The sequence below is a fragment of the Entelurus aequoreus genome, linkage group LG09, assembly GCF_033978785.1.
Source record: "Entelurus aequoreus isolate RoL-2023_Sb linkage group LG09, RoL_Eaeq_v1.1, whole genome shotgun sequence".
Lineage (NCBI taxonomy): Eukaryota > Metazoa > Chordata > Actinopteri > Syngnathiformes > Syngnathidae > Entelurus > Entelurus aequoreus.
The window spans coordinates 58885335-58896858 of record NC_084739.1 but is presented as its reverse complement, the minus strand read 5'-3'; the positions used below and the strand labels follow the sequence as shown (position 1 = coordinate 58896858).

The 11524-nt window shown below is 41.0% G+C and overlaps 1 long non-coding RNA gene across 2 annotated transcripts; it reads right to left on the bottom strand.

Annotated features, from left to right (window-relative positions):
- Positions 1-618: 618 nt before the first annotated feature.
- Positions 619-9235, bottom strand: LOC133657562 (uncharacterized). 2 transcript variants are annotated; one of them, XR_009827280.1, is made up of 5 exons: positions 9166-9235; positions 1805-2209; positions 1604-1734; positions 1269-1506; positions 619-1147 (listed from the first exon to the last, which is right to left on the bottom strand). It is a non-coding gene; the product is annotated as an uncharacterized LOC133657562 (long non-coding RNA). The 2 variants fall into 2 exon arrangements; XR_009827279.1 differs by having other exon boundaries at positions 1269-1734.
- Positions 9236-11524: the final 2289 nt, after the last annotated feature.

Genomic DNA, 11524 nt, shown 5'->3' with positions numbered 1-11524 from the left:
TACCTAGTGATTATACTATAAAGTTATTTTCCATTTAACTTCACCAGTTTTAGATTATTTTTATTCAAAATCGCTGAATTTTCACATTTGCCGTTCAAAAGTTAGTTAGCTGAGGTATATAATGTACAGTGTATTTTGTCAACAACTGTATGTGTGTAACGTATTTCTTGTGCTGAGCAATCATAAAACGGCTGCGAAGACGCACTGGGTGAGGCACGCCTCATGGTGGTAGAGGGCGCTAGTGATCTCAGGGATCATTCTTGCGACTACTCTGCTGCAGAATAAGTGACAACAAGCTACAGCAGCGGCAGCAATCGTTTATTTTTTCCTCTCGCCTGGACTTTTAACATGGAGGATTACATATCTAAAATAAAACAGTTTTCTAAACTTTACCCCAGGGCAGCTGTGGCTACGAAAGTAGCTTACCACCACCAGGTGTGAATGAATGATGGGTTTTTAACATGTAAAGCGACTTTGGGTACTTAGAAAAGCGCTATATAAATCCCAGGTATTATTATTATTATTATTAAACTGGACTTTCAATCGAAGCAGGAGGTAATAATTAAAGGAAGACCAACGCCAGAGCTAAAAGGTTTGCTTCAGACTTCGGGACAGAAGACCCGTTCTTTTCAAACGGCGTGGTACACATGAAAAGGCTGGCTGTGTGGATTAATTTATAAGTAAAGGTAAGACCATAATAAAGTTTTTTTAATTAAATGTGCTTTTTTGTGTGCGACAGTTTGTAAGTGTAAAGAATGCTGGTATGAGCTTTTAAACATAAACCGTTAACTGCTGCCAATCAAATGGTGAATAAGATACTCTTTAGGGTTGATATGTTTGTAAATCTGACTGTGATGAAGTCAGTGCTTCACCAGCCATGAACCTCACCGCACGTCACTGGTGTGAGTATTATCTAAGCGTTGATTTACAGAGGGTGTTGAGGGTGCGTGTTGAGATCGAGGCGGAAGTCCAATAAGGGCAAGGCAGGCTTGAGAGTCGGAAGGCAGGCGGATGGTCGAGGACAGGAGCGAGGCGTCGTGGTCAGTGGGCAGGCGTGAGGTCGAAGTCCAGGAAGGCAAGGGGAAATCCACAAGGGGTCCAGGGAAACGAGACACACAGCTTGACGACAAGGAAGGGCGACAGGAAGCTAGGGGACGACACAACACGAGAGACAATGAACACGACTGGAAGGGAACACAGGGCGAGAGTATGCACATGCAAGGAAGCTAGAGACGTGTGGGCTTACTGTACTAGGTACGAGAAGCTACCTTCTGGCATTGGATCTCAAGACGCGCTGGTTTATGAAGGCTGGTAGTTTGCAGATATCATGCAGCCGCGTGGAGGCGCGCTCGCAGGGTAGAGGGAACGCCCGTAGCCGTGGCCCGTGGTGCGCTTGTCGCGAAGATGCAGTTCGGGGGAAGGATGGTCTCAGTAGTAGATCTAACGGTGGGTTCCTCTGAGAACATCCGCGAAAGAGCGTCTGCCTTGCCATTGCGTGAACCGGGTCTGTAGGTGAGAGTGTAGTCAAATCAGGCAAAAAACTGTGTCCAGCGTGCTTGCCTGTCATTAAGTCTTTTAGCGGAACGGATGTGGATGAGTTTACGGTGGTCGGTCAGGACCAGGAACGGATGCTTGGTCCCCTCCAACCAGTGTCTCCATTCGACCAACGCTTCGTGGACGGCCAACAGTTCTCTGTTCCCTGCATCGTAGTTCCTTTCGGCTGGGGATAGGCGTCTAGAAAAGAACGCACAAGGGTGCCACACTTTATTTTCATTAAAACGTTGAGATAGTACTGCCCCAATACCTCCACAGTGAACGACTTGTCAGGGTCAGGGTGTACCAAGATTGGAGCGGAACTGAAGCTCCTCTAGAGGCTCTGGAATGCACTGTCCGCCTCCTTGTTCCAAACGAAAACTTTAATGGTAGATGTAAGCGCGTGGAGAGGCGCGGCTACCTTGCTGAAGTTGAGAATGAAGCGCCGGTAGAATCCTGCAAAGCCTAGGAATCTCCTAAGCTCAGTACGAGTGGTTGGTTGAGGTCACTCCACCACTGCCTTGACCTTCTTGGGGTCGGCTCGGATGATACCCCTCTCGATGATGTGACCCAGGAAGTTTACCGATGATGAATCGAACTCACATTTCTCTGCCTTGACGAATAAACTGTTCTCGAGGAGGCGCTGAAGGACCAGGCGGACGTGCTGCTGATGTTCCTGCATATTGTGAGAAAAGACCAGAATATCATCTAGGTAGACGACCACAAACTTACACAAACGGTAGTCAATGCAGGGTCGGAGGGACCCGTCCTTCTTGCTGACAAAAAAGAAGCCTGCGGCTACAGGGGATTTGGAGGGAGTGATGATACCATAGGCTAGCGAGTCCGTGATGTAGTCTGACATGGCCTTTTTTTCGGGTATGGAGAGGTTGTAGAGGCGGCCTGAAGGTAGTTCAGCGTCGGGCACGAGGTCAATGACACAATCGTAGGGTCTGTGTGGGGGTAGAGATAGTGCCTGCGCCTTACTGAATACCACTAGCAAGATCATGGTAGACAGTGGGGACTCCAGATAGGTCCGATGGTGATGAACTGAGCTTAGGATTCTCAGAGACAGAGGTTGCTGCCTTGAGGCAGTTAGCATGGCATGCAGTGCTCCAGGCTAGGATCTTCCCTGAGATCCAGGAAATCTGGTGGTCGTGCAGGCGAAGCCAAGAGCGTCTGAGGACTAGCGGAGTGATGGGGGTGTTGAGGATCAACAGACTGATCTGCTCCGTATGGTTGCCCAAAAGGGTTAGTGTGACCAGAACTGTGCGGTGGGTGATGGGTCCCAGGGAATGTCCGTCCAAAGCCTGAGCAGGCAAGGAAGTGTCCAGGGGCAGGAGCTCAATACCGGCTTGACGGGCAAAATCACGGTCCATGAAACTCTCATCCACTCCAGAGTCCAAATATGCTCCCACCTTCAGACTCTTCAAAATCCAGGATAGTGTTGCGGGGAAAAGAATGCCAGGGTCAATGTGACCCTGGGGTACGGTGGTGTGGCTCACTAGTACTACCCTTACTAGTGAGCCTGATCTTTTGGTTGTGTGGGAAAAGTCTCGATCACATGACCCGCACAACCGCAATAGAGGCATAGGCGCTGCCGGAACCTCCTTTCGCGTTCCTCGGTGGCAAGTCGTGTCCTGCCCAGCTGCATAGGTTCCACCGCTCTGGTAGGTGCTGGGAAAAACCCAGACAGGTCCACCAAGTGGGCGCCCTCGGCCTGATCTCTGGAAACAGTTGGGGGGTAGGAAATGGTCCGAGTCTCCCACGCTGGTCTTCTGGTCCTCTCACGGGCTGCGAGTCTTTGTTCCGCTGCCTGTTCCTTGAGCCTCTTGTCCATGAGCAGGGCCAATTCGATGAGTTTGTGGTAGGTGGCAGGTCAGTCTCGCAATAGTCCGTCCTTGATCTCTTCGGAGAGGCCCCGACGGTAGGCGCTCAGCAAGGCCTTATTATCCCACCCACTGTGGGCGGCCAGTGTGCGGAACTCAAGGGTGTAGTCGGCGACAGAACGAGAGCCTTGCTGGAGGGAGTAAAGATGTGAGGCGGCGTCTCTTCCATCGGCGGGGTGATCAAAAACCGCCCGGAACTCAGAGCGAAAATAATCAAAGTCTGTGCTGAGACCATGGTTACGATCAACGGCTGCCGTGGGCCACTGGAGAGCCCTTCCGGTCAATAGGGAGAAAATGAAGGCTAAATAATAAGCATTTATTATTCCTGCTGATATTGGATCGGATCAATATCGGAATCGTGTCGGAAGTTTGGGGACACCCTTAGCGCTTACACAATCATTGATGGCATGTTTGCAAGGCTAACTAGCTGGCTAACTAGTTGCCATCTATCATTGTTATTGGTACTAAATATAGGAACCTTTTGGCAATTTGTGTTCTACACTTAAAATTGCTGTGTTTGGCCCACGCCCTGTTGGCACATGTTCACTTTGGCCCTTTGAGGCAAAACAATTGGGCCCCCCTGGTCTATCCTATCCTATCCTTAGTCCTATCCTATCCAATCCTATTGTTGAATTAATGCCTCTTGAATCTAATAACGCTTTAACTATAATTTCCTTTAATGGCGCAATTTTTTAAGCGTGATTAACATGCAAGCGTCCTGTATGGCCCTTGGTCCATTCCGTAGCATGTGAAAATGTATCTGGGTTCAGTTACTATTGAGCCACAGGCGTAAAAAAAATAGCAAGTAGAAATGGACAAAAAAAAGGGACATTATGGAAAGCCCAAGCCCAAAAACATGGCAAATCGTTCTCAAGATCGCCGTGATATGCATACTTGCCAACCTTGAGACCTCCGATTTCGGGAGGTGGGGGGTGGAGTCTGGGTTGGGGGCGGGGGGCGTGGTTGGGGGCGTTAAGAGGGGAGGAGTATATTTATATGTATATATATATATATATATATATGTATATATATATATATATATATATATATATATATATATATATATATATATATATATATATATATATATATACATATATATATATATATATATATATATACATATATATATATATATATATATATATATATATATATATATATATATATATATATATATATATATATATATATATATATATATCCTGAAAATATGCAAACAAAACTGTGTTTAGATAATTGATACTTCAAACTTGCATAAATAAATCTTAAGGAATATAACATAACTTGGCTTCTGAGAGCTTCAAAATGTAATGAATAAAATGCTAAAGTCGTTGATAAACAAGCAATTATTTTAATAATTAAATATGGTCATTTCAAATGAATTATTATGATCATTTAAAGATAATTTTTCAAATTGTTTATTTTAATGTATAATTCTATGGCTGGATGTAATAAGGAGTCAGAAAAAATACAAATAAAACTACAATTAATTTTGATGTTTTTAGCAAAATATAGTAAAAATGTATTTTTTTTTTTAATGAATAAATATATTTATTTTTAGGTAAGATAAACATAATAATACAATTTATCTCTAGTCTGGATGATTTAGTTCTTGTCACCCTGTTGTCCTCCCGTCTCTTCTCCAAGGGTGGCTCCATGAGCTGGGAAAACGCCTGGAGATGCCCTACGTCAGTGGTCCCCAACTTTTTTGAAGCTGCGGACCGGTCAACGCTTGAAAATTTGTCCCACGGACCGGGGTGGGGGGTGGGGGTGGTATTTTTTATTTATTTATTTTTTTCATAAAGAAATACAATCATGTGTGCTTACCGACTGTATCCCTGCAGACTCTATTTGTCTATATTGATATATAATGTATATATTGTGTCTTTTACGTTGATTTAATAAAAAAAAAAAAATTAAAAACAATTTTATTTAATTTCTTGTGCGGCTCTGTACCAATCGGTCCGCATGGTTGGGGACCACTGCCCTACGTCAACAACACGGTCGGCGGCCCGTCGGTGCGCAGCTTGTACATCGCCGCCCTCTACTTCCCCCTCAGCAGCCTGACCAGCGTCGGCTTTGGCAACGTGTGCGCCAACACGGACGCAGAGAAGATCTTCTCCATCTGCACCATGTTCATCGGCGGTATGCCGGACGCCTTGTATGGAATAACGTGATTGGGCAGGCACGCTGTTTATATCGTGGGAAAGCAGACGTGAAAAAAGGCTGTCCTCACTCAGGTCCGCATGGAGCTGGAGGGGGCGTGGACTCCAGCGCAGGCTGAATTTTGGGAGTCTACCGGAAAATCCGGGAGGGTTGGCAAGTATGGTGATATGTCATCATAGCAGCGAATGTCTGCTGGAGCGCTTGCATTCAGAGAAGTGGAGCTTCACTCCCGTGTTTAGATGACAGTTTAGTGCGTTGATGACATAAAAAGTAGATTGTTACTGTAACTGGTTCAGTAAGATGGGATACAAGCTCAGCAGAAAAGAAAGACAGTAAGCAGGAAGTTAAGATGCACTTTAAAAAAAATCAGAACCAGTATTATTGGCCAAGTAAGTTTAACACACAAGGAATATGACTTGGTACTGTGGTATCTTTGCTCAATGCAGGAAACAAAGAAAAACGCTACTGCTACAAGAGAGCACAGTCCCCTGGCGGCCATATGACTCACGTCAAAACACCTCTTCACAATAATAGCGTCACATCCGGTCCAACTGCAGTATTGAAAATGAAAAGTGGCTTACATTACGAAGATGTTTTGTAATGTAATTTGTGATATTTTCACCTAAATAAATGCTAGTAGTAGTAAAACAGTTAAGGACTATAAGGGGGAACATTTTCTGGCAGCCTGAAATATTGTGTATATTCTTTTGTATGTTCTAGTTCAGGGGTGGGCAATTAATTTTCACCGGGGGCCGCATAAGCAACCCGAGCACTGCTGGAGGGCCACACGACAATATTTCAATTAAATTTTGCTCAATATTATTTTTGATATACCGTAAGATAAATAATAATGATGATAATAATAATAACAATTAATAATAATAATAATAATTTAATTTAACCTAACTTAACTTTATACAAAAGCAGATTGCTTTTGATGGTCACTTTATCCTGCATTATCCAACATTTTCCCCCGTCAGATTTGGACAACCATCTGTTGTTAAAAATAGTTTTTAATCATATTTATTTTATATTGTTTTTTATATTGGTTTTATATGTAATTGTTTTTTTCTTTTTATTCAGTCATTGGTGGAGCTAAGTATAATATTTGAATATTGTTTTTAATATTGTTGTGCAGCACTTTGGAAACATTTTGTTGTTTAAATGTGCTATATAAATAAAGTGGATTGGATTGTCACACCTGCCAGCTTGTCCCATTTCAGTCCTAACATGTCCAAACACGCATTTACCTATGTGAACAAGTCATTACCTGTGGTTGTCTCTTTAATTGACTGCATGGCTGCCAGCTACTCCGTGATTTGAAAGTCTGCAGTTATCCCACGTAAGAAGAAGAGCAGCTGGAGGTGTCACGTACATCACAGCTCTCATCCAAAGCCAGCAAAAAACAGTCCATGTCTCCGCGGGCATACAGCGCAATAGAGTCCAATAAGCACTCCTTAATAAACTCTCCGTCAGAAAACGCCTTACTTTTTCTGGCGCTTTTGTGAGAAATGACGAAACTTGTCCTGACGGCTGCATCTCTGGGGGTGTGAAATATGGCAAAAAGTCCTTGTTGGGTTTGCAGTTTTACCATCAACGCATCGGCCTCCCTTGCGCGCGCTTCATCAGACAGATTCCGGTATTTTCCCTCATGTTTCTTCGTGTAGTGGCGATTAAAATGATATTCTTTAAACACAGCAAGCTGTGTACCACAAATTAAGCACACGGCTTTACCTTTAATTTATGTAAAGAAATACTTGGCAGTCCATGTCTTGTTGGAAACACGCCATTCGTCATCAACTTTTCTTTTTTTAGCGTCTCATCACTTGTCTCTATGCACCTTCACTCACAGGTTACACACGGACATACGGCATAAATAACACATTTCAAAATAAAAGCAGCACAGTTGTATTGCGTGCACGACATAGATGTTTTTTAAACTTTATTTTGTAATTTGTGATTGCGCCGTTCAATTCACTCACAATCGCACACGCGCATACGTCCACACGGAAGTAATACAAATAACGCTTTTCAAAACAAAAGCAGCACCGTTGTATTGCACACTCGACATAGATACGTTTTGAAATTTATTTTGTAATTTATGATTGGCCTCACGCGGGCCGGACAGGGATGCGCAAAGGGCCGAATGCGGCCCGCGGGCCGTACAATGCCCAGGTCTGTTCTAGTTGATAGTCCGCAATTACAAAATGTTTAGCAGGCTGAATATTAAACTTTATTAATAAATAGAGAAGGTTAAGACATTATCATGCAGCGATATGAATACCATTAACTTGTGCAACATTTTATGTACCGAATATCAGAATCATTTATTCAGGTAGAAAATGTCACAGATTACATTACCAAACATCTTTGACAATCAAAGCATGATTGTAACGATCCACATTTTGTGTTATTAACGCGCAAAACTGGTATCGAAACACAGAAGTGTAGCTCCCATACTTGCCAACTCTCCCAAATTTTCCGGGAGACTCCCGAATTTCAGTGCCTCTCCCAAAAATCTCCCGGGACACCCATTCTCTCGAATTTCTCCCGTTTTCCAGCCGGACTTAAGGCACGCCCCCTCCAGGTCCGTGTGGACCTGAGTGAGGACAGCCTGTCGTCACGTCCGCTTGGCCACTATAACCACAGAACACTATACCGTATAGTGTTCTGTGGTTACTTTTTGGTTGGCCAACGGTTTACGTTGTATTGCGCACCCTGGCGGCAAGTGTGGGAGTCGGTTTTGAAGTATGAAGTAAAGAGACGTAACTTCGTCACCTCGCCTGGTTGTTGACTCCAACCCAGAATATTACAAACCCATACCTATGCTCCTTCAAAGGCTGTGCTACTGGCTGCAAAGCATTGCACTTTCAAATACAACAATGAGTAGAGAGGAGTGTTATGTGTGTATACGTGTAAATAAATGAACACTGAAAGTCAAGTATTTATTTTATTTTTATATATATATATATATATATATATATATATATATATATATATATATATATATATATATATATATATATATATATATATATATATATATATATATATATATATATATATATATATATATATATATATATATATAAAATAAATAAGTAAGTATGGTAGCTCCTCTCCTCTGAATGCAAGTGCTCCGACAGCAAGAATGGAAATTCCGTAGGGATACGCCAATGCATCTATATATTATCCATTTATTTTGTGTTAAAACATTTTTTAAATGTCCCAATTTTAGGTGTGTTTTAAAAAAAAAATGCATTGAGTTATTTTCTACTTGAGCACATTAAAGTTAAAATACAATATTTTCCAACTTTTTGGGCTGTTTACTAGCTATGCTTGTGAATTAGATAAGATCATTAGTGTAAAGAGTAATCAAAAGTAAGAAAGGGAATTATGTAGGAATAAAAGACAATGAAAATCGTGGTTATTTTTTTGACTTATTGTGTGTTACTTCGACATGCTTATGTGGTTCTTTGTTTAATGTGCTCTATCTGCGCATATGTCCTCAGATTGACATATGCAATGTGTGTGTGTGTGTGTGTGTGTGTGTGTGTGTGTTTGTGTGTGTGTATACCTTCTGCTCTTGTGCAGACAGGTTGTCCCCCTCGCCCCCCTCTTACAGCAGCCCCCAGGTTGGATCAGTCTGTTTCTCAGGTTGTACTGTAGCGTTCAGCTGCTCTGCCCTAAAAATACAATAAAATGGGGGCTTGGGGGCCAGAGGAGTCCATACAGATTTTTATACTGCAATAACTGCAATTTTATTGCTTAATGTGTTGCTGCCTGCATGTTTCCTTGCTTGCCTGTTTCCTTTCATGGCTCCTAACTGTCTGTACTGATGGGACACATGTCCAAACAGAGGCACTTAAGCTGGACAAAAACACCATTTTTAGCATCTTTTAAAAACAAAGACACATGAACATGCCGTTGATTCGCTTAGAGACGCTCATTTGAAAGCAATACAGACCAACAATAATCAGGTAAATGGACATTGTTACTAATTTAGTGGGTTTTTTTTTTAACACATTGTGCCAAATAGAAGCATCTCTTACCCAGTTAGTGTTAAACTCAACCTTCAAATGTGTAGCGTTTGTTGACAAATCTTTGACATTTCACTGATATTTCATCATATTTTCAAATCTTTAATTATTATCTCAACAACAACATTAAAGTGATGGGTTGCTGCAGCTTCCTGAACATTTTCAGTAATAGCAATTATTGCACATTATCAATTTGTTTTTATTAATTGTAGCTACCATACTAATACCGTATTAAATATGTATTTCATATACTTTTTTAATACATTTATTTCAAATTAGTTTAATTACAATTATCATCATTGAATACTAGGTGTATTAATTGTAGCTCATTTTTAAATGTTTTAAATTAGATAACTATCATATTAAGTGTATTTTTTGGGTTTTATCTTTAATATCATTTTAAAAGTATAGTTGTATAGATTTGATATTATTGTTACAACTATCATTAGTTAATACTTATTTTATCAACTCCAGCTTATTTTTGAATGTATTTAATAAGATTTTAAAAGTGTTGGTCATATTTAAAATAATTGTTAAAAATATGTATACAATTATTATCAATTATAAAATGTAATTAAATTCATTAAAAAATAAGCCACATTTGATTAAAAAAAATAAGTATTAAATACTGATAATTGTCACAATTATATTTAAGTAACTATGTACATCTATACATTTCAAATGGTATAAAAAATAAATGACACCGAATACACTTAAAATGATAGTTATCACATTAAAGACATTTAAAAATTAGCTATAATCATAAATCTAGTAACGAAAGAGAATAATTGCATAACTAATTAAAAAAAAAACATATATAAAACATATTTACATATGGTATTAAATATTAACTTAAATACATCTAAAAAGCTACAATTAATAAATAAGATGAAATGATAATGGTAATAATCCTTTAATCTTTTATAATAAACATATTTGTGGTTTTCACATTTTTATTGACAAATTATAATTTTTTAAAACAAGGATGAATGACTTTAAGCTGAGGTAGTGTCAAATATAGCCTGAATAGAATTATGAGGGTTTTTTTTACTTATCTACCAAGATATGATCGTTCATTTAATTACCTGTCAAGACGTGAACCACTCCAAGCCACTAGGTGGTGCTGTGTCGTCTTTAGTGCTTCCACGACCCCACGAGAGGCTTTCAGCTGTTTGACTTTGTCCATACCTTAAGAAAAAAAAAAAACACACATCTGGTTGAAAAATTATTGTGTGTTTTAGTTATTCATAGAACATCTGGAAGGGAAACAGTAGGCCACACTCCCAGAAGAGAGTGTTGAGGAAACATCTTAGAAATGTGTTGGGAATCATTTGTCAGGTGTGCGACTCCAGCCAAGAAGATGGTGTCTAGGGGGAGCGTGCAAAAAGTTGAGGTTGAAGGCGGCACATCTGTCTGCATCTGGGCGTGCAGACTGTGTTTGGCTTTCCAGCAACTGGCAACATCAAACACACACACACACACACACACACACACACACACACACAAATATACACACACACACTTTTGACGTCCCTCTGTTTCCAATGCTGACACTTCTTAGATCAGCTCCGGATCTCCTCCACAATCCTTCACGTGGACACACACTCTTAGCCACAGAGACACATTAACGCCTGATGTGCAAATGTGTTGTTTCCTCGGGCGAGTCGCTCCCCGGGGAGGCCAGGGAGGAATTGTCAGCTTCCTCTCACAACAAACTGCTGTGCAACATCTGCCCAGAGGAGGAGAGAGAGACATGTCTTTGGAGGAGGTACAGTATCTTTTCATGCAGTGTGTGATGGCAAAGCAGTCAGTGCGGCCTGACATGATCATTTGTGCGCCTTTGGTAAACAAACGTACTGCTGCACAATACAATAGTTGTTTCTACTGCATTTTGTA